The sequence below is a fragment of the Pseudorca crassidens genome, chromosome 1 (assembly GCF_039906515.1).
Source record: "Pseudorca crassidens isolate mPseCra1 chromosome 1, mPseCra1.hap1, whole genome shotgun sequence".
Classification (NCBI taxonomy): Eukaryota; Metazoa; Chordata; class Mammalia; order Artiodactyla; family Delphinidae; genus Pseudorca; species Pseudorca crassidens.
Window position 1 is genome coordinate 111187739 of NC_090296.1, and position 21435 is coordinate 111209173.

General features: G+C 45.7%; 1 long non-coding RNA gene across 2 annotated transcripts in view; it reads left to right on the forward strand.

Moving 5' to 3' along the window:
- The first annotated feature begins 4897 nt into the window (after positions 1-4897).
- Positions 4898-21435, forward strand: part of LOC137230240 (uncharacterized) — a 118419-nt gene continuing 101881 nt past the window's right edge. The window contains exons 1-3 of one of the 2 annotated variants that reach the window (XR_010946049.1): positions 5398-5928; positions 6658-6724; positions 7284-7530. This is a non-coding gene — a long non-coding RNA (uncharacterized lncRNA). Of the gene's footprint in view, positions 5348-5397; positions 5929-6657; positions 6725-7283; positions 7531-21435 lie in introns of those variants that run through there. The other variant, XR_010946048.1, reaches the window with a different exon arrangement.

Sequence of the window (21435 nt, forward strand, 5' to 3'; positions counted from 1 at the left end):
GTTTGGCCTGAGGCTTCCAACACTGGAGTTTGTAGGCTATTGGGTAGAGCTGGGTCTTGGTGCTGAGATGAGGAACTCCATGAGACCTCTCTGATGAATATTCCCTGGGGTCTGAGGTTGTCTGTTAGTCCCGTGGTTTGAACTCAAAGCTCCCACCGCAGGAGCTTTGGCCTGACCCCGGGCTCATGAACCAAGATCCTACAAGCTGCCTGGGGCTGCAAAAAAAACAAAACAAAACAAAGTAAACAATAAAATTAGACTAAGAAACTAACAGATATGTTAGGAAGAATATAAAAATTAAAATATAGATGAATCAACAACTGGAAGGTATATCAGTACCACAATAGTAAAAAAGAGGAGGAGGGAAAAGAAAAAACAAGGGGGGGAAAGGCCTTGGCTGTGGAGAGCGGGGCCTAAGCAAGGACAAGGTTTGGGCGGTGGGCAGAGCCAATGCTCAGGACCCACAGGGCTGGAAAAGGCCCTGGGGGCTGTGTGGGGTGGGGCTTAGGCTCAAGGAACAGAAGGGGCCCAGGCATGCCCTCCACTCCTGGTCTCAGAGGGCCGGGGACCTCACCTGGGATCCCAGCAGGCTTCCTGGGCTCGAGTGGGTGGGGCAATAGCCCTCTGCTCCTCTTCTGCTTCTCCTGGAGGGCCCCTCCCACCTGCCTCTCCTGTTCTCTCCTTGGCCTCATTCCTATGTCCCCAAGGACCCATGTGGCCTGAAGGGGGTTTGGAAATCAGGGGATCAGCCTGGGAGCTCAGCAGGCTCCCCATGCATGAGTGGGCCAGGCGATCACCCTCCGCTCCTCTCATGTTCCTCCCTGAGGGCCCCTCCTGATCTCCCTGGCCTCAGGGGCGCCAAACCTGGTGTCCACTTCTCCTCCCCCCCTCAGTCCCCCTACGTCCTACCAGTTCACTTTGGGGTTCCTCCTGTCTCCTTGGGTGTCAGAGTCCCCCGCCAGTGGTAGGGAGATGCTAACTCAGAGTCTTCCCACACTGCCATCTTGACTCCACCTCCAGATTAGTTTTTTCTCTAATTATTTAAGTCCTTGTTTCCTTCCAAGAGGAAGATTGATGGTGGAACTCCCTGGATGCTATTAAGGTCCTTCAGAGGGCAGCTCCATCAGGGGCCTGGCTTCCTGACTGATGCATATCCTGTCACTGCTGAGTTCAGGCTCTAGTCCATTCAGTGGCTAAAAAGTGAGTTACAGTTAATAGAGGCAGAGGAGACCAACCCTGGCCAGAGAATTTCCCTTTCTGGAATATTTTTAGACTATGAAAAACTATAAAATTTAATTTCTGAAGTTCCAGGCACAGAGATATCTCTGTTTGTTGTGCCATAGTTGTAAGATTCTGACGCCAGTTCCAGTGTGTGGTTTTTTTCCCACATCAAACGTTTTCCCAACACCAGCTGGGTGTCCTACAATTCGACTCAATTCTGACACTTTCTACCTGGAGATAACATCAGATTACCCTTGTTAAGGTCTTAGTCCTACAAGACTGTTTCCCCACCACCACCACTTCAGATGTCAATTGCACGTCTAGGTTGTCACCTGTGCTTCTGACCAACAGGCTATACACTGGAGAGTCCAATGACTCCATCCTTGGGTTAATTAATTTGCTAGAATGGCTCACAGAACTCAGAGAAACATTAACTTACTAGATTACCAGTTTATTATAAGAGGATATACTTTAGGAACAGCCAGGTGAAAGAGGAGCATAGGGCAGGGTATGTGGGAAAGGGCTCAGAGCTTCCATGCCCTCCCCAAGCTTGCCACTCTCCCTGTACCTCCGCATGTTCACCAAACTGGAAGCTCTCTAAACCCCATCTTTTTGGGTTTTTATGGAAGCTTCATTACATGGGCATGATAGATTGAATTATTGGCCTTTGGTGACTGAACTCAATCTTCAGCTGCTCTCCCCTCCCCAGAGAGGGCTAAAGGTTCTAACTCTGTAATCACACACTGATTCCTCTGGTGACAAGTCCCCATCCTTCAGTGACCTACATGCTTCCCAAAAGTCACCTCATTCAAGACACTTGTACTGCTCTCATTACAGGAAATTCCAAGGGAGCTCCGTGCCAGTAAGAGGGATGTTGATCAAATATACACTTATTATAAATCACAAATTTCTTGTGAAAGTTTTACTTAATACTATAAAGACAAGCTCTTTTAATTGGAAGTTATTGATAGAATAACAACAACTACAATTTCCATTTATTAAATACTTCCTTCTGTTGAGTACTTATTATGTGGCAAGCATTATGCAAAGGACTTTAACTGCAATATCTCATTTATTTTCTTTTTCTAGCTTCTTGTATTAAAATTTTAATTCATTTATGTTCTATCTTGTTTTCCCAAAGGGTACTTCAAAGCTATAAATTTACCTCTAGGTACTGCTTTATCTGCATCTCACAAGTTTTGTTATGTATTTTTTTCATAGTTTTTCAAGTCTAAATGTTTTGTAATTTTTATTAAGACTTTATCTTTAATCCACAATATATTTAGGGGTATTTTTATTTCTAATTTAATGGTATTATGGATAGAAAATATGATTTGTATACTACAAGCTATTTAAAATTTGTTGAGGTTTCCTTTGCTAAAGTGATCAATGTATGCTTGAAAAGGATATATATTCTTTTTTCAGATGCAGGCTTCTACATATCTATACTGGATCAGGTTAACTAAATTAGCTCTTCATATCTTACATAACTTTTATCCTTTTTTATCTACTTGATCCATCAGATCCTGATAAAAGTATATTGAAAATATTCTACTGAGAATATGAATTAATCAACTTCTCTTTATAACTTAGTCATGTTAAGTGCATACAAATTCATAATCATTGTATGTTCTTTTTTTTTTTTTTGGCTGTGCTGGGTCTTCATTTCTGCACGCAGGCCTTCTCTAGTTGTGGCGAGTGGGGGCTACTCTTTGTTGTGGTGCACAGGCTTCTCATTGTGGTGGCTTCTCTTGTTGTGGAGCACGGGCTCTAGGTGCGAGGGTGTCAGTAGTTGTGGTACGCAGGCTCAGTAGTTGTGGTGCATGGGCTTAGTTGCTCCTCGGCATGTGAGATCTTCCCGGACCAGGGCTCGAACCCGTGTTCCCTGCACTGGCAGGCGGATTCTTAACCACTGTGCCACCATGGAAGCCCCTCATTATATATTCTTGATGGGATGTTGCTTTTATGATGTATACTTTAGGCTTAAATTTTATTTGGTCTGATAGAAATATTGCTAGGCATATGTATTAGTTTCCCATGGCTGCCATAACAAATTACCACAAACTGGGTGACTCAAACCACAGAAATTTATTTTCTTATGTTTCTGGAGGCTAAATGTCAGTAACAAGGTATTAGTAGGGCTGTGCTCCCTCCTAATCCTGTAGGAGAGGATCCCTCCTTGCCTCTTCTAGCTTCAGGTAACCCTTGACATTCCTTGGCTTGTGGCAGCATAACTCCAATCTGGGTCTCCACGACCACATGGCCATCTTTCTATGTGTCTGTGTGTCTCTCTTCTCATAAGGACACCAATCATATTGGATTAAGGATCCATCCTACTCCAGTATGACCTCATCTTAACTAATTACATCTGCAATGACTATTTCCAAATAAGGTCACATTCTGAGGGGCTGGGGGTTAGAACTTCAACATATTGTTTTGGGGGACACAACTCAATCCATAACCACACGTTTATTTTTGGTTTGCATTGGATGGGTATATCTTTTTCTAACTTTTTATTTTCAATCTTTCTTTGTGGTTTTGCTTTAGGTATATTTCTTTTTTTTTTTTTTTTTTAGGTATACTTCTTATAAACTTTGTTCATTTTTTATCTAATCTGCGAGTCTATCTTTTAATAGGTTATCTGTTTACATTTATTATAATGACTAATATATTTTAACTTATTTCTGCCATATTTAGTTTTCTATTTACCACTCCTTTTCTTTGCTTCATTGTTATTTTCCTTTCCAGCTAGCCTAGACTCCCCCCACAAAGCAGAGTCTGAGATAAGGGCTTGTTGGCAGCTTATTTTAGGAAATGATTCCAGGAAGAGTAGAGGAGGGGGCTGAATGGAAAGCTGATCACCACCATGAGCAAAGGGACCCACTACAGACCCTCAGAGGAGGTATATAGAATGCAGCCTTGTCTATAGAGATGTTAATAGTGTTTTTTGAATGTGGCTGTATCATTTTAATTTTCTCTTTATGTATCATATATCATTGTTATGTGTTTGAAGCAGAGGGTATTCCTCCCAGCATGAACTTACATCAGTGTCTTGGCTGTCATTTAACTTTCACATAATCCTATGAGGCACTTTATCACCTACATTTTAGAGAAATTGAGTCTCAGAGAGGTGAAGTAACTTGCCTGAAGTCACACAGCCAAAAAGGGATGGAGCCAGAACTCATACTCTGGTCTGTTTGATTCCACAGCCATTCCTCTTAACCACAAACTCTACTGTGTTATGTGGTGTTGGGTGCAAGTCGAAGCTAGCCCATGTTTACTTGAGTTTCAGTGGCACGTCTTATCTCAACCTCATCAGTCCTCATATGGGGTACAGTTCTTCCATGAAGAAGAGCAAGCTACTGGACACCAAGCAACTAGATGGTATCTGTGTGGTTTGACCCCATCTCTGTCCAAACAGGAGTATTCTAGAGAGACCCTGAAAATTACAGAAGCAAAGAGATTTCATAACCTTTATTAAAGAAGGGTTTTTGTTTTTGTTTCTGTTTTGGGCCCACGGCTCTATCTACTCCCCACAGAGTGTGGATTACTAGGTAAATCAGGTAATTATTGCCTAAGTCAGGGACTACTGTGATTGAGAAATTAACCATGTCTGTTTTTCTTCTGCAGGCTCACTGGAAAAGAATGTGAGGTATTTTCCCCTCTTCCTCTCCAGAGGCCCCTGTGTTTTGGAGGGCTGGGCTTCTCTTGCCCCAGGGAAGAGTTAGAGGCCTTAGATTTTCTAAGGGTCTGGAGACTTAACACTACTTGTTAGAGATGGAGAGGGCTGGGGAGGGGGCCTGGGGGCCAGAGGTCATTAAAGGCTGGCAGGACCCTTGAGTGCTGGGCCTCCACCAGGCACTCTGGAGGTGGCAGGGCCTTTGGGGAGGGCCTAAGAAGGGGGAAGAGATGTCTGGGGGCCCTTGGTTTGGAGATGTTGCTGTGGGCAGCAACAGCAGCCTCTAACTGGTCTACTAGGGCTTGGACCATAGGCAACTCAGCAGTGACCATCACAGACCTGGTGCCCTTTGCCAAGTTTCGGGAATCCTGAAGTACTCGGAGTTCTGCGTGGAAGGAGAGTGAAGGGCCCTGAAAAGTGGCTGGGATTGAATTATCTGAGGTCCTGGTAGGTGGGGGTCTAAGTATGATTTAATTTGATTTAGAAAATTCGTGAAATGTGTCATGGAACACATTCCTAAGTGTTGTGGAACAATTTATATCAGTTACGCTAATAATGACCAAATCCTGAGGGAATTTTTCTAACATATTTGGTAAAATAGGTCTTACTATTTTTTTAATCTTTTGGAAATGGTTGATCAATAACTGACAGGATATAACTATTCCAAGCCCTTCTTCTGGTAAAAATATCCTCATCCTGGTAATTTAAATTCCAAATTACCTCCAGATGAGGCTTTAAAAACACCCTGTGATTAAATCCACACCAAATGGAGTTTCTGTGGGAACCTTTGCTGACTCAGAGGGACGACCTGTGAGTTTTTTGAAAGGCCCGGGATCTGGACTGGTCTAGAAATGAGACTTGGGGCTGAGGAACCCATGACTCAGCCTTGGGGTTCCTGGCCCCGGACGCTTGCCCAGAGCTGAACGTTCGACTGAAAGGCCTTAGAAGGAGCGCGCTGCGAATCTCTCTGGAATCTCAGGACCCTTTCTCACCTACCCTTATTAGACCAAGGAGGCAGAGCTGCAGGGGTGGGACCGACAGGCATTAGGCTGGGCCTGGGGGTTGGGAGCGAGCCAGTGCCTGAGTCTGTGCATCTGTATGTGTCTGTGTTTGAGTCTGCGTGTTTGTCTCTGCGTGTGTGTGTGTGTGTGTGTGCGCGCGCGCCGCGTGCGTCCTTGGCAGGGAGAGGGCGTCAGGAAGGCCCTTGATTCTAGGTTTCCTAAGAGAAAGTGGTTCACAGCACAGGTGTCCAAATTTCTTGGACCAGAAGCCCGCCAGGGTCTCGCAGACCACCTGTAGCCCAGCACACGTGGCTCTGGCCTGTGTTGCGGGCAAGGAACAGGATCTTCTTTTTAGCTGAGAGCAGTGGGCACAAGAAGGAGCAGGGTGGAGAGTGTGGGGGGAGCCGGCCAGCACCCTGGGCGAGGGGATGGGGAAACCGAGGCAGGGAGGGCAAACTTTACGCCAAAGCCCTCAGAACAACGGGTTAATTTCCAGCAGGAGGGCTGAGCCTTGCGGCGCGCCGTCCCCCATGACGTGCGCACGCGCTGACGCTAGGCCCCGCCCCCCCGCCATTTTCTCTCCAGTTCCCCGCCCGCTTGGGGGACGCTTCGTCCAGTGCTGGGGAATGCGTGAAGGGGTACCGTTTTTTTTCGAGCTCTGCTTTAGTTAGGCACTCTGCTGGGCACATGCCACTTGGGATCTCATTGAATGTGCTTGGTGACGGTAACCTAAGGTTTGTTATCGCTATTTTACAGGTGAGGAAACTGATGCCCAGAGAGGGGAAGTGGGTTGCTCAAGAGAACGGGCTGATGAGTGTCAGAGGTGAGGCAGGAGCCGTGTGTGCTGAAGGCAGAGTCTTACCTGACAGTCCTCTACCTGTGGACTTATACATTTAGAAGTGCGCGTAGGCACGCGCTCACACACGCACGCAAGCAAGCGCGCGCCTTGAGGGCCCCCTTATGGAAGACGAATGGCCCAGACAGCAAGGGGTTCGACTTTATGGTGGTCTCTATTTACGATACACACAAACAACAACAGGGCTTCCCTGGTGGCGCAGTGGTTGAGAGTCCGCCTGCCAATGCAGGGGACACGGGTTCGTGCCTCGGTCCGGGAAGATCCCACGTGCCGCGGAGCGGCTAGGCCCGTGAGCCATGGACGCTGAGCCTGCGCGTCCGGAGCCTGTGCTCCGCAACGGGAGAGGCCACAACAGTGAGAGGCCCGCGTACCGCAAAAACAACAACAAAACTGTAGGCCTAGTGAAAGTTAGCCATTCTTTTACACCCCTCTCCTCTTTCTGGGGATGGAAAATAGTCTCTAATTAGCATAGTGTTAAGAGCATGAGTTTTGGAATCAGCCTGTGATTTCATTTTCCGTTTATTAGCTCTGTGATCCTGATGACTCAGCCTATGTAAGCTTCAACGCCTTCATCTGAAAAATGGGATGATAGTATTTACCTTGTTGGCTGTTGTGTGGATTAAATGAGGCCATGCCCATGGATGAACAATGTTGAATGCCCAATAATCAACCAATAATTGGAAGCTTTATTCACAATAACAACGGTGGTAGCAACAAAAGCAGCCAAAGCACCTGGATGAGCACAGAAGCATCTGGATGATCACAAAAGCAAGGTGAGCTTGGTCCTCTGTAGCAACAGAGGGTGTGACATCTGTGTTTTTGTCAAAAGTCTGGAGGGGTGCCAAAAGCAGGGAGAAAGAGGAGGTGAGCAGCCTGCTGACTGGCCTGGAAGAGGGAGGGGACGGACGTCAGGGACCCTTAACCTTGAGGTGGAAAGTTCTATGATTGATCCGATGGGTGTCTCTAGCCTCCAATTCCTCTGTTCTCAGAGTTTTAATTGGGCACACCAAGTACTCGGCATTGATAAAGATACAAGTGTGACCCAAAATAAGGGCTGGAAGCCAGTACTGGGAGGGAAGGTAAAGGAAGGGGGGCAGCCTGGCACCAGGTGCCAGAGCGTGTCTGCCCTTTGTCGCCATCACCTGTCAGCTGGGAATTCTGCACGTCATCAGTGCAATGGAGTACGACCAGCCCAGAGTCAAGACCCTGTTATGGACCAGCCGTGGCTTCTGTCAACACCAGTGCGTCTCAGGGGGGAAGCATTTTTAATGGTTTTAATGGTCTTGATTAACAAAAAAGATCCTTAAACATTTTAAAAACATATATTAAAGCAATACAGAAAAAGTATGAAAGTAAATAGAGTGATGTAGATTTTTCAGGATGTGTATATTATACACATACATACATATATGTATACATATACATACATATTAACTTTTTATTATGGAAGTTTTCAAACAGACATAAAAGTGGCACAAATACCATGGTGAACCCCCATGTACTCATGATCAGCCTTCAACAACTGGAGTGGTGGGTATGTGAGAGCTCCAATGAAAGCAACATGGCTTTTAACATTTTTCCAATATGTTAATGAGCTCCAGTGACCCCATAATGCAAATGTGTTAAACCTCCTGGTAGCCAAGCACCCCAAATTACTCCCCATCTCATTCCCCAACTGCCTTGAGCCCCTATCTGGATGAAGTAAGAAAGACGTCAGTGAATTAACTTGCCCAGAATCATACAGGAAGCTTGGCTAGTGCCTGAAACATAGGAGGTACTCCCTCAGAGTTGAAAAAACAACCATTATAGTAGAATAAGAACTAATATTTATTGAGCAGTTACTATGTGCCAGCCTCTCTTCTGGTCGCTCTACCTTCAGTATTAGCTCACTGAATTCTCACACCAGACCTGTAATGTGTATCCTCTCTTCATCCCTGTTTTACAAATGAGGAAATCTGACACAAAGAAGTTAAGCCACTTGCCCAACTTCACACAGTTATTTAGAGGCAGAGCAAGGATTTAGACTCAAGCTTCCTGACTCCAGAGCCTGCCGCCTTTTTTTTTTTTTAAGATGTTGGGGGTATGAGTTTATTAATTAATTTATTTATTTTTGGCTGTGTTGGGTCTTCGTTTCTGTGCGAGGGCTTTCTCTAGTTGTGGCAAGCAGGGGCCACTCTTCATCACGGTGTGCGGGCCTCTCACTATCGCGGCCTCTCGTTGCGGAGCACAGGCTCCAGATGCGCAGGCTCAGTAGTTGTGGCTCACGGGCCTAGTTGCTACGCGGCATGTGGGATCCTCCCAGACCAGGGCTCGAACCCGTGTCCCCTGCATAGGCAGGCAGATTCTCAACCACTGCGCCACCAGGGAAGCCCAGAGCCTGCCTTCTTAAGCGCACAAACAAAGCCTGACACGGGCAAAATGATTCCTGCTGGGAAAGATGAGTATGGAGAGGAGAGCCTCTCGTATGGAACAGGCACGGGGCTAAACATTTCCCTGTGACATCCTAACAATCCCGGCCACAGAGCCTGTGGACCTCAGTGGGAGAGAATGTCAGCATTCTTCCTGAATGAGGAGCCATCCTGGTTTCCCCAGTGCCAGGCCTTGGGTGAGATTCACGTTTTGAAAATATAAATACCTTATATGTAAAAACTATTCATAGAAAAAAGTCAGGGAAAATATCCGCCAAGTATTAACAAATGCTGGTCCTCACCCACAGTGGGATAGGGTCAGGGGGATGATAGGGATTTTTCTTTTCTTTTCGTTCATCTCAATTTTCTAATTTTTCTACAGTGAGTATGAGTTATTTGTGTTACAGAGAGTAAAGGAAGGGAAGAGGAAAATATAAAAGAAGGGAAAATGGTACTCTCAAGTGGCCTTCAGCACTTTGGGGCTGGGATGGAAACAAGGCAGCAGGTGGAGAGGTTGGGAGCTCCAGGCAATGTGAACATGGGCGGCGGGGGACGCTAGGCACCATCTTGGGTTAGGGCCCGACTGGATTTAAAGGTAACGGTGCGTGGGGCTCCCACTCTGTCCTCACAGGACCTGGTGGCCCTCAAAGGCCACAGCAAGTCAGCTTGTTTAAAAATACACACTGCTGCCCAGCTCTGGTTTCTGGAGGGGCCTGGTGAGCCGGGAAGCAGCCGCGGCCTGACACCTCCGGGCCCACACTCATTTGGCAGATGCTCCAGGGATGGGGCTGTTTGTTCTCAAACGCTGCATCTTTGGGATTAAAAATAACCCTCCCCTTGGCTTGGCTTGGCTCTGCTATCCCTGCCCTGGTGGCAGAGATGGGCGAAATGATCCCAGACTTAGGTGTTTTCAGCCTGGACAGACCTTCTATCCACCATGGTCCCCTGCCCAGCAAGCTACCCTCCATCATTAGCCCTTGATTAGAAAGCGGGGGAAAGCAAGGAGTTTGCAGTGTCTGCCAGGTAGGAAGGTGACAAAGCCTCACTGGTATAGCCATGCAGATGCCACTAAAATAGCAACAGAGTGCTCTTAAAGCGAAAGTGCCAGGCCCTTTATCAACTATTTATTTATCACCTGTTGAGCACCATACTTACACATGTGAGTTCTGCGGCAGCATGAGGTGGGATCTGAGGGTGCCACAAGGTACAACTTGTCCCCAAATATCTATGCCAGTTAAAAATCCCACTATCAGATTACTCCTTTCAGACCAGAAAGTTGTGCCCCCATAGCCCCCTGTTAAGATGTGTGGGAGGGTTGGTGCTGGGGATTAAAAGTAAGATTTTCTTAGGTTGGTAAAGATGGTTTCAATTTAGAAATCTTACACATACAGGGGCTCACTTCCATTCTGATCCTCAGTCTTGGGGCCAAGGGTCCACAGGTGGGTATAATTTGTCTCCTTTATAGAAGAGCCTCAGAGAGATGAAGGCAGTGGAGGGGATGTGGCTGTGATTGGAACCCATTGATCCTCCCACCATGGCCAATCAGTGACCCCATTACCTGCTTAGCTCCTCAGGACCCTGAGGAGAGTGGGTGGGAGCACAAGTGCCCTTCGGGAGAAAACCCAGCTCTGGCGATGGGGTGGCAGAAGAGGGGCTGAGAGGCAAAGCCACACCTCACGCCTTCACAGCTTGACCTGTGGCCAGCCCGCTTCACAGACATAGAAGGAAGGGTGCTGGAGCTACCCATCCTGCAAACAGGATGACAAAAAGGATTCACCTGGAGTTCCAGCTGCACTTGTTTTGTGCTGCTGCCTGAAGCACCGTGTTGAGAACACGACACGATAGATTATTGATGTCTGCCCCTAGTGCCAGATTAGGGCACGATGAGACGTGTGTTTCAAGTGTTTGCCATCCCTGCCCCCCCGGAACCCCACAGTGAGGATAATGATGGGAGTGGTCCTGCAGGGTAAGGGGTGGAGGGAGGTACAGACCACAGCACCAGACACTTCTTGCCTTAATATCAAGACAACTGCTGACAGCCTGATGCCACTAGCAAATGATGCAGAACCTGATAGAGTCCACTCTCCCACCTGGAAAGTGAAGTCACAGTGTTCATCTGATGCCCGCTTAGAGGCCTGTGAGATAACTGGGGAATGCTTTAGAAGCAAGGTGTCCCATCGATCCAAGAAAGCAGTCTGGAGGTTGCAGCCATGCCCCTGTTTGGCCATCGATGTCTTCCTGAGAGTCAGTGTGGAGAAGGAATGGGATATCTGAGATGGGTAGAGAGCATTCCAAATGTTGAAGCCCAAGGAGCCCTTTGGGGCCATTGGGAGGGCTCCACACGCTCTTGGGTAGTGGCTCTCATGGCTGGACAAGGAGAAAGAATTACTCTTAGGTGGATAAGACAGCTCCTATAGCCCCCAGTCTTGGGGTTCTCATGGGAAAATGAGGGGCCTGAGTAGCAGTGAGATTGGGCTAGCAGTCACCTCCCCTACATATTAATGACCGTCTTGCTGAGCATCCCTGATTTCCTGCCCTCCTTCCCCAGCTCAGCCTCCTGGGACTCAAGATTTCTTTGCCTCTCTTGCTCTCCTAGGACACCCCACTCAGGCTTATTACCAACCCTGCCTTTCTCAAGCCTCCAAACTCAGTCCCTCATGCCCTTGACTTAATGATCTCAGCTTTTCTATTATAAAGACAAAGCTGAAACCCCCCTTTTTTTCCATCATAAAAGCAAAACTTTCCTCTTCGCCTCTAGATGTGTCTCTCCCTTCATGTCCTCCATCCTGCCACTGCTGTGAAAGGCTTGTCTCCTCTTTGCCAAGGAACCGAGCCCACCCCACCACTGGTGTGTTTCATCCCATCTACCCGCTGTTCCCTCCTCCAGGATTTCCCAGCTCTTTCTCTGCAGGGACACTGTCCTGCTTTGGAGAGCTTCCTGCACAGGCTGAGACGCTGTCTTGCACCCGGGGCCTTTGGAGCCACCTGCCAACCCCTCCCTTCCCTTCATTGCCAAATAAAGAGTGTCTCTGGCTTCGTGGGTTGGTTGGCTGATTGATAGATTGCTACGAAGGCTGCCTTAGCCTCCCCATCACCACCACCCTTCCTCTGCCTTTGGGCCCCAACACAAAGGGCTTCTTATCACCAAGCCCTGGGCTCTGGCCAGTCCTGGAGTCTCTTCCCTCCAGCCCACAGACTGCTCACCTGCCTTTTCCTCATGGTTCCCATGCCCCACATGACCTTGGGCGTCCGGGTGTTCCCTGAATTCTGAGCATGACTCACCTCAGAATCAACAGCTCCACACTGAGGAATCTCAACTTGTCACAAAGCCTCTGTTTCCTGTGTTAAATGATGAGGTGACCGTAATACCTGCCTCACAGAGTTATCGTAAAAACAAAATAGGATAATAAGTGCAAATACTTAGCATAGTGCTGGATGACATTAAGTGCTCAATAGATAATAGTCGTTATTGATTATCTTAAAGAGCTAATGCATCCTCCCATGCCTCTGGTTATGGGCAGCTCAGTACATCATCACTTAGCCACTTCACTGTTGGGCATCACTCCCATTTGTTTAGCAAGTTTCCCTTGTTTTTGTTTTGTTTTGTTTTAAATACTAACAGAATGCAAAGTATGTGCAAGGTACTCTCTTAAGTACTTTACAAATTTTAATTATTTTAACCTCATGGCAATACAATAAGGTATCCCTGTCTTAACAGAAGAGGGATAAGTAATTTATCCGAGATCATAGAGTTAAGTGGCCAGGAGTTGAACCCAGGCAGTCTGACTCCTGAATTCTTGTGCTTAACACTGTACTCAGCTGCCTGTTAGCTTGAGCTTAATTAAAAAGACACAAATTAACTTCTGCTCATGCAAGCACTCTGAAGTAACACAGACCAGTCCCCACACTGGTTTCATTAAGGTCCAGCCACTGCATCTTATTTGTTTCTTCATTCATTCATTTAAAAAGCATGTAAGGAATATTTAGTATGTGCTGGCAATACGATGTGCTGAGGCCCAGTGGTGAACAAGACAGGCGTGGCCCGGGCTCTTGCACTGCTGCCAGTACCTAACAGCTGCTGATCGTGCCTGGCACACAGTAGGAGCTCCGAGGACTAGTGTGGTCTGGGTCTCTACGGAAAAGCCCCCTATCGTAGGCGGCCGCCGTCATCCCTGCCCCCAGAGGGGTTACGGCTGGAACACAAGGTTCCACTAGAGGGCGCTGTTCAGTAGCGCTGTCGCGAGGACTCACTTCTGTGCAAGAGGGGGGATTTGAAGGGCAGTGTTGGGGGATGTTCAGGGAATCCTGGAGGGTTTTAGAGCTGAAAGGATCGCTCGCATTTTACCGGAGAGGTCCTACAGCAGGACTATGACCAAGTCCCCTGAGTCCAACACGCTGATGGCCGCGGCCAACTTCTGGGCCTTGGGAGAACTTCCTGGGATGCACTGGCCACTCCCCTTTTGGGTTCCTACCAGCCAGCCCAGTGCTGGCCCCTCCCTCTCCATGCCTTTCTCAAGGGCATCCCCTTCCCCATCCCCAAAGTCTCACAACCAGGGCTGAGACAAAGGTCTGGTGGAAGACCAGTGGGCTTCAGGCTTGGAGTAGTTTGGGGTAACCAGGCTAGATGAACCAGTATCACTTAGCCTCCCTGAACTAAACATAGACAGAGAGAGGAATCCAGTGAGGTAGAAAGCTTGACCCCTGGCCCTATATAGCCTGGGATACAGCCTCTCAGAAAGCTCTGAGGAACTGTCCCGAAGAGATAAGGGAGGAGACAGGATGTATAACAGTTTTTGCCAGGGAAAAAAACATGTAGTCGAACATCGCAAGATTACTGCTAGTCACAAAAACAGACATCTCAAGTTAGTGATTTTAGTGCTTTTCTGTGTATGGGAAGATGCAAGAGTCTGGGCTTATTGGAATTATTCCTTGATATGCACCTTAACTCTCTAAGGCTAGTAGCCTCTTTTTCTCCACCCTGAATTCCCCTCGGGGCTAGCCACATTGGCTGATGGTTTGATGGGGGGCAACACTCATCTTTTACTGCGATGGCAGGCAGCAGTTTTTTGTCCACACACCTTTTGGTTACCTCCATTCAGTTCCCTATCCCCCCACCCCCACCTTTGGAAACCACAGATCTGATCTCTTTTTCTATGAGTTTGTTTGTTTTTGAAGTATAATTGACCTACAACACTATGTTAGTTCCTGTTATACAGCATAGTGATTCTGTATTTCTATACATTTCAAAATGATCACTATGATAAGTCTAGTTACCATCTGTTACCATAAAAGATATTCATAATTATTGACTGTATTCCCCCCACTGTACACTTCATACCTGTGACTCATTTATTTAGCAACTGGAAGTTTGTACCTCTTAATCTCCCTCACCTATTTCTCTCCTCCCCCTACCCCCTTCCCCTCTGGCAACTACCTATTTGTTCTTTGTATCTCTGACCTTCTGTTTTGTTATATTTGTTCATTTGTTCTGATTTTTAGATTCCACATGTAAGTGAAATCATACCATATTTGTCTTTCTCTGTCTGACTTATTTCACTTAGGATAATATTCTCTGGGTCCATCCACATTGTTGCAAATGGCAAGATTTCATTCTTTCTTGTGGCTGAGTAATATTCCATTGTGTGTGTGTGTATGTATATATATATATATATACATACACACACACACACATATATATATATATATATACACCAATTTTCTTTATCCATTGATCTGTTGATGGACACTTAGGTTTCTTCCACATCTTGGATATTGTAAATAATGCTGCAGTGAACATAGGGGTGCATATATCTCTCCTAATTAGTGTTTTCATTTTCTTCAGATAAATACCCCGGCATGGAATTTCCAGATCATATGGTAGTTCTATTTTTAATTTTATGAGGAATCTCCATACTCTTTCCATAGTGGCTGCACAAATTTACATTCCCACCAGCAGTGCACAAGGGTTCCCTTTTCTCCACATCCCTACCAACACTTGTTATTTGTTGTTTTTTGACAACAGCCATTCTGACAGGTGTGACTTGATATCTTATTGTGCTTTTGATTTACATTTGCCTGATGATTAGTGATGTTGAGCATCTTTTCATGTGCCTGTTGGCCATCTATATGTCTTCTTTGGGAAAATGTCCATTCTGATCCTCTGCCCAATTTTTAATTTGGTTGTTTGGGGTTTTTTTGATATTGAGTTGTAGGAGTTCTTTGTATATTTCGTGTACTGGCCCCTTATCTAATATACTGTTGGCAAATTTCTCTCATTCGGTAGGCAGCCTTTACATTTTGTTGATAGTTTCCTTTGCTGTGCAAAAGCTTTTGATGTAGTCCCATTTGTTTATTTTTGCTTTTGTTTCCCTTACCTGAGGAGACAGATCCAAAAACATATTGCTAAGACCAATGTCAAAGAGTATACTGCCTACGTTTTCTTCTAGAAGTTTTATGGTTTCAGGTCTTACCTTTTAAGTCTTTAATCCATTTTAAATTTATTTTTGTATATAGAGTGAGAAAGTAGTCCAGTTTGATTCTTTTACATGTAGTTGTCCAGTTTTCCCAGCACCACTTATTGAAAAAGCTGTCTTTTCCTGATTGTATTGTATATTCTTGCCTCCTTTGTCATAGATTAATTGCACATATAAATGTGGGTTCATTTACAAGCTCTCTTATACTATAAGGTTTCTAGGTTAGATACAAACATGGTTACTGTCCTACAGGACAGTAAGACCATAATCTTTGGGATAATCTTTTCTACTGGCTGGAAATCTACAAATTAATGTGTAACTCCCTGTGTCTGTGTTCTGATCAAATGGTAAATAGGTAAGTCAAACATAGGTGTGTCCTCTGGAGCATTAAATAATCTTGGGCAGTGTTGTTAAACAAAGCCCATGTATGGCTTTGAAAGGATGTACTGTACTCTCTTTTGCCTATTTCCGAGTTCTGGATATTTTTTTTTCAACAATAGCATGCATCTCTGTCTGAGATTGTCTTGTGCAATTTTTTGCTCATTACCAACGTCAATCTACTAGAGTTAAAGCTCTACAAGGGCATAGGCTGTGTTGATCCGTGTTCCCAGATTCTACTTCAGTTCCAGGTGCAAAGTATGTGTTTAATAACTATTTGTTGAATAAAGAAAATAAGATATTTATATCAAAAGTTATGATTGGAGACAGAAAGGAGAATAGAGGTTACCAGGAGCTGGGGAGAGGGTGGAGCGAAGAATTATTGTTTAATGAAACTGAGTTTCAGTTTGAGATGGTGAAAAGATTCTGGAGGTGGACAGTGGCAATGGTTGCACAACAACATGAACGTACTGAATGCCACTGAACTGAATACTTAAAAATGGCTAAAATGGTAAATTTTATATTATGCATACTTTACCACAAAAAAAGTTATATGATTATAATAGCAGCCTCTTGTCTAGGGCTTGTTCTGCACCAGGGTTTGTTCTAAGCACTTTGTGTATCTTGAATAGTGTACTTGCCACAATACTTTACACAGTGGGCATCTTCACTTTTCTCAGACTGAAAGTAAAGGAAGGAAGTAGAGAGAAGAAGTAACTTGCCCAAAGTCACCCATCTGGTCAATCATAGAGCTGGTATTTGGGGCCAGGCATACTGTGTTCCTAACCAGGGGTACATTTATGGTGCAGATTGTCCATACTGTGTGAGTTTCCGAGAAGGAGTAATCCATCTGCTCTGGAGAAGTCAAGGAAGACTTCCTGGAAGAGTTGGAATGTTAACCAGACACCCTGTTACTCTGCTGTGGTTGCTTCTTTTGACACATTGCTGACGCCAGCTCTCTGATGCTAGTGCCCGCTCCCCACCCCAGAGCCTACCAAAAGACATGTGTGCTGTGGGTGGAGTAAGGAGGGGCCGGGAGGCAGGCGCGGCCTGCACCTCCTCCCCTGACCTCTCTTTTAGGGGTAATAAGCTGACCTTACTGACCTGGAATGGCCAGCACCTGTAAGGAAAGGGGATTTTCTGGCTGCACCTGTGCCCAAAATGCAGCCACCAATTCCCCCTCCTCCAGGGTCAGCTTAATGAGAGTGCCCTGTGGGCTGCTGGGCCCCAGGGGGCAGGGTCTGCACACAGCCCTTAAATACTTCATTAGCCAGACAATGCCCCACACCTGGTCCAGCCCTGCAGCCCACCAGCTCCATACAGCTTCCAGGGCCTGAGCGAGAAATGCAGATGTGTGCTCCTGACAGTGGGTTTTTTCTTCTCCTACTTTCTTACCCAACACAGAGAGGCGATTTCACTGCAGATGTTTCCACATTGGAGCTCTCAAAATATTATTCTGCTCCTGCAGCAGTTGGAGGGCACAGACCTGCCCCAGGAACACTGGTCAGACAGGCCCGGCCAATGGAGATACTCTGGGCCCCAAGCACACATTTTATTTAATTTATTTATTTTTTTAACATCTTTATTGAAGTATAATTGCTTTACAATGGTGTGTTAGTTTCTGCTTTATAACAAAGTGAATCAGCTATACATATACATATATCCCCATACCCCTCCCTTGAAATGCCCAAGGTCGCGAGGCCCCTCCACAAGACCACCAGAGTCGAGAGTCAAAGCCAAACGGCAAGGGTCATTTATTGCAGGTTCGAACCTGGACCTCCGCGCACTCGTTGCCGGTGACGCTAAGAGGTCCTGGCGGAGTTTAGTACAGCTCTTTTATAGACCGGTACAAACATAGTCGCCGATTGGTTGACTTTTAAACAAAGACACTAGTCGCCGATTGGTTGACTTTTAAACAGAGACACTAGTCGCCGATTGGTTGACTTTTAAACAGAGACACTAGTCGCCGATTGGTTGACTTTTAAACAGAGACACTAGTCGCCGTCTGATTGGTTGGACGGTTGCGGGGGCGGGGGTCAGCAGGCGTAATTACAGAAGCGAGAGCGGCTGGTTAAGTTTCGGTTTCCTGAGGTTTTGTTTCTTAATTAGAAATACTTAAGGCGGGGCCATGGTCGCAAAAAGAAATAGTGCAAACAGGAGGACTGATACAACCCTAGCAGTGCTGCGGCCTCCACCAGCCCAACGGCAGGGCGTCGGGAGGCTGTGCGCCCAACTTCAGGCGGCGCTCCCAAATGTGGCAAGCCCAGCGCCGCGCCCTGGAATGGTCCTTTTTCGGCCCTTCCCCTCCGGAAAGAACAGAAAAGAAATTCCAGGAAAAGCACAAATTGAATGCAGGGCGTCAACTCAGTCCTATTCTCACCAAACTAGAACATAGCCCCCTCACCCTCTTGCGTCTCCCTCCCACTCTCTCTGTCCCACCCCTCTAGGTGGTCACAAAGCATGAGCTGATCTCCCTGTGCCATGCGGCTGCTTCCCACTAGCTATCTGTTTTACATTTGGTAGTGTATATATGTCCATGCTACTCTCACTTCGTCCCAGCTTACCCCCGCTTCCTCCTCCCTGTGTCCTGAAGTTCATTCTCTACATCTGAGTCTTTATTCCTGTCCTGCCCCTAGGTTCTTCATAACCATTTTTTTTTTAGATTCCATATATATGTGTTAGCATACGGTATTTGTTTTTCTCTTTCTGACTTACTTCACTCTGTATGACAGTCTCTAGGTCCATCCACCTCACTACAAATAACTCAATTTTGTTTCTTTTTATGGCTGAGTAATATTCCATTGTATATATGTGCCACACCTTCTTTATCCATTTGTCTGTCCATGGACACTTAGGTTGCTTCCATGTCCTGGCTATTGTAAATAGTGCTGCAATGAACATTGTGGTACATGACTCATTTTGAATTATGGTTTTCTCAGGGTACATGCCCAGTAGTGGGATTGCTGGGTCATATGGTAGTTCTATTTTTAGTTTTTTAAGGAACTTCCATACTGTTCTCCATAGTGGCTGTATCAATTTACATTCCCACCAACAGTGCAAGAGGGTTCCGTTTTCTCCACACCCTCTCCAGCAGTTATTGTTTGTAGATTTTTTTTTTAATTTATTTTTGGCTGTGTTGGGTCTTCGTTTCTGTGAGAGGGCTTTCTCTAGTTGCGGTGAGCGGGGGCCACTCTTCATCGCAGTGCGCGGGCCTCTCACTGTCGCGGCCTTCTCGTTGCAGAGCACAGGCTCCAGGCACTCAGGCTCAGTAGCTGTGGCGCATGGGCTTAGTTGCTCCGTGGCACGTGGGATCTTCCCAGACCAGGGTTCGAACCCGTGTCCCGTGCATTGGCAGGCAGACTCTCAACCACTGCACCACCAGGGAAGCCCTGTTTGTAGATTTTTTGATGATGGCCATTCTGACTGATGTGAGGTGATACCTCATTGTAGTTTGATCTGCATTTCTCTAATGATAGTGATGTTGAGCATCCTTTCATGTGTTTGTTGGCAATCTGTATATCTTCTTTGGGGAAATGTCTATTTAGATCTTCTGCCCAGTTTTGGATTGGGTTGGTTGTTTTTTTGATATTGAGTTGCTTGAGCTGCTTGTATATTTCGGAGATTAATCCTTTTTCAGTTGCTTCGTTTGCAGATGTTTTCTCCCTTTCTGAGGGTTGTCTTTTCATCTTGTTTATGGTCTCCTTTGCTATGCAAAAGCTTTTAAGTTTCATTAGGTCCCATTTGTTTATTTTTGTTTTTATTTCCATTTCCCTAGGAGGTGGCCTAAAAAGGATCTTGCTGTGATTTATGTCGTAGAGTGTTCTGCCTGTGTTTTCCTCTAAGAGTTTTATAGTGTCTGGCCTTACATTTAGGTCTTTAATCCATTTTGAGTTTCTTTTTGTGTATGGTGTTAGGAAGTGTTCTAAATTCATTCTTTTACATGTAGCTGTCCAGTTTTCCCAGCACCACTTATTGAAGAGGCTGTCTTTTCTCCATTGTATATTCTTGCCTCCTTTATCAAAGATAAGGTGATCATATGTGTGTGGGTTTATCTCTGGGCTATCCTGTTCCATTGATCTATATTTCTGTTTTTGTGCCAGTACCATACTGTCTTGATTACTGTAGCTTTGTAGTTTAGTCTGAAGTCAGGCAGCCTGATTCCTCCAGCTCCGTTTTTTTTTTTCTCAATATTGCTTTGGCTCTTCAGGGTCTTTTGTGTTTCCATACAAATTGTGAAATTTTTTGTTCTAGTTCTGTGAAAAATGCCATTGGTAGTTTGATAGGGATTGCGTTGAATCTGTAGATTGCTTTGGGTAGTAGAGTCATTTTCACAATGTTGATTCTTCCAGTCCAAGAACATGGTATATCTAATTCAACACCCATTTATGATAAAACCTCTCCAGAAAGTAGGCATAGAGGGAACTTACCTTAACATAATAAAGGCCATATATGACAAACCCACAGCCAACATCGTTCTCAATGGTGGAAAATCTGAAAGCATTTCCTCTAAAATCAGGAACAAGACAAGGATGCCCACTCTCACCACTATTATTCAACATAGTTTTGGAAGTTTTAGCCACAGCAGTCAGAGAAGAAAAAGAAATAAAAGGAATCCAAATCGGAAAAGAAGAAGTAAAGCTGTCACTGTTTGCAGATGACGGGATACCATACACAGAGATTCCTAAAGATGCTACCAGAACACTACTAGAGCTAATCAATGAATTTGGTAAAGTAGCAGGATACAAAATTAATGCACAGAAATCTCTTGCATTCCTATACACTAATGATGAAAAATCAGAAAGAGAAATTAAGGAAACACTCCCATTTACCACTGCAACAAAAAGAATAAAATACCTAGGACTAAACCTACCTAAGGAGACAAAAGACCTGTATGCAGAAAACTGTAAGACACTGATGAAAGCACACATTTTAGAACAAAGGAAAGGAGCATGGGAGCGTGGCTTTACTTGCCAGGTATATGATATTTATGTGTGGGCAGAGGGTGTTTATGAGGTGCCCCCAGTCCTAAAAAGCCGAGGCAGCAGATGCCTCCTCAGCCCACCCGCAGGGCTGCAACTCACCTCCCACTGAGCCCCTTGACCAACAGTGATTTACTGCAGGCCTGGAAAGGGCCTATTCCTGCCAGGCAGACAAAGGCTCTCCAGGGATGGAGGGAGAAGCTCTCAGAGCTCCCACAAGCTTTTAAGGGAGGGAGTTGACCAAGAAGTTTCCCTGAGGCAGTTGGTAAAATGAAGTATTTGTAGGTCAAACCTTATTTCCTGTTCTCTGATAAAAAGGCTCTTTCTTTCAGGTATAAATACTGAAACTGGTGGAGACAAAGGTTATTGTCTCTATCAGTTCCATCTGCTTAAAAGGAGGCAAATCTGCTTTTCGGGAGCTTCTGAAAACCCCCTAGGAC